Source organism: Lathyrus oleraceus, chromosome 5 (genome assembly GCF_024323335.1).
Source record: "Lathyrus oleraceus cultivar Zhongwan6 chromosome 5, CAAS_Psat_ZW6_1.0, whole genome shotgun sequence".
Classification (NCBI taxonomy): Eukaryota; Viridiplantae; Streptophyta; class Magnoliopsida; order Fabales; family Fabaceae; genus Lathyrus; species Lathyrus oleraceus.
The window spans coordinates 317,918,417-317,920,485 of record NC_066583.1 but is presented as its reverse complement, the minus strand read 5'-3'; the positions used below and the strand labels follow the sequence as shown (position 1 = coordinate 317,920,485).

Sequence of the window (2,069 nt, the reverse complement as noted above, 5' to 3'; positions counted from 1 at the left end):
ATTTTCCCGCACTCGCTTTACTTTATTTATTTCTCGCACTCGCTTTACTTTATTTATTTCCCGCACTCGCTTTACTTTATTTATTTCCACGCACTCGCTTTACTTTATTTATTTCTCGCACTCGCTTTACTTTATTTATTTCTCGCACTCGCTTTAATTTATTTATTTCCTCGCACTCGCTTTAAATTATTTATTTCCTCGCACTCGCTTTAAATTATTTATTTCCTTGCACTCGCACTACTTTTATTTACTTCCCGCACTCGCACTACTTTTATTTAAATTAATGCACTTTTACTTTACCATGTCTAACTAAATTTATAAGGTTAGAATGTAAGGATCGTAATTGAACCGATAATCCGTACGATTGTTAGTGGAATCACTTAAGGGCTATTTTAACTTTCAACTTAAGTTTTCCCACACTTCAATTCCGTTGGATAAGATCGAAAGCCGTCCAACGTCTATCTAAACTTAATTGTTTTTAACTATTTCAAAAACAGCGAAAGCGCTTTGTTTAGTTCATTAGGAGTTTTTAACTTAAGAAGAAAAGAGATTTTAAAACTATTTTCGGACGCGTTTATAAGTTTAGAGTCTGGTTCGTGAGAACCTCTTTTGGTTAAGAAATCCAGGTTATAATACTTTTCAACTTAGTCAAGATACTATATTTCTTAAAAATAGGTTTACTACTCTAACGCAATGCGCGCCTTTTTATAAGTGACAATAAGAGGGTTTGATTAGGGAGTACAACTCGGTTCTGAATACGCGAAAGTGACAGTTCCTGTTAAATTAGTTCTTTTCAAAGTAGGAAATATTGCCCATAAGTAGCTCTATTAGCAAGTACTTGGATTATTAATTGATCACGTGAATTACATTCGACCCTGTCTTTATTAATTGAACTTTATTCAATGCTTTACTTTTCATTGCACACTCTAAAAACACCTATTTTGATTGCCTTTGATAAACACCATAGCAATAGATAACGATAGATTGACACTTGGTCTCTGTGGATTCGACAATCTTTTATATTACTCTGACGCGTTCGTATACTTGCGAAAAACTGCATCAAGTTTTTGGCGTCGTTGTCGGGGACCAATTTCGTCAAATTTCATTTTCCTGTTGTTATATTGTTTAGACTTAGGTTATTTCCCGCCGGTCAATACGAAGAACTCGCAGCACCGGAAGTTTAAGCTTAGTATACCCTCTGGCAGAACCTGAACGTTAAGCTCGCGCACGTTTATTCTTTCATAGAATTAAGAGAGATATGGCCGAAGATCAAAACTAAAGACCTCTTAAGGACTTCGCTCAACCATCCAATGAAGAACCTAGTTCTAGTATAGTAAACCCAACCATCCCAGCTAATAATTTTGAACTTAAACCATCCCTGTTGCAACTAGTGAAACAGAGAAAATTCGCAGGTCTCGCTACTGAGAATCCAAACCAACATTTAAAAATATTTCTTCAATTAGCAGACACTTTTAAAACCAATGGAGCTTCCCCTGAGGCAATACGGTTAAGATTATTTCCTTTTTCCCTCAGAGATAAAGCCCTATCATGGTTACATTCCCTTCCACCCAATTCCATTACGACTTGGGATAACCTTAAAAGAGTATTTCTTGCTAGATATTTTCCCCCGAGTAAGACCGCCGTTCTTCGAAACCATATGACTAGATTTACCCAAAACCAAGGAGAATCGTTGTTCGAAGCTTGGGAGAGATATAAAGAGTTGTTACGAGCATGCCCACATCATGGTTTAGAAAATTGGTTAATCATTCAAACCTTCTATAATGGACTTCACTATAACACAAAGATGACCATCGACGCTGCCGCAGGCGGTGCTCTGATGAACAAACCTTATCCTGAAGCTAGTGCCCTCATCGAAGATATGGCTCAAAACCATCAATCATGGGGAGTCGAACGAGCGACAGTAGAGAAGAAGGAAGCCCAAGGAGGAGTGCATGAATTAAGCTCTATAGACATGATGCAAGCTAAAATGGACGCATTAGCCCTTAAGGTCGAGCATATGTGCATAAACCCGAATATTGTAGCAGCAGTTTCGTCGAATTTTGAGATAT

General features: G+C 37.4%; 1 non-coding gene across 1 annotated transcript; it reads right to left on the bottom strand.

Annotated features, from left to right (window-relative positions):
* Window positions 1-1,642: 1,642 nt before the first annotated feature.
* Window positions 1,643-1,749, bottom strand: LOC127088673 (small nucleolar RNA R71). The gene has a single exon (XR_007790499.1). It is a non-coding gene; the product is annotated as a small nucleolar RNA R71 (small nucleolar RNA).
* Window positions 1,750-2,069: the final 320 nt, after the last annotated feature.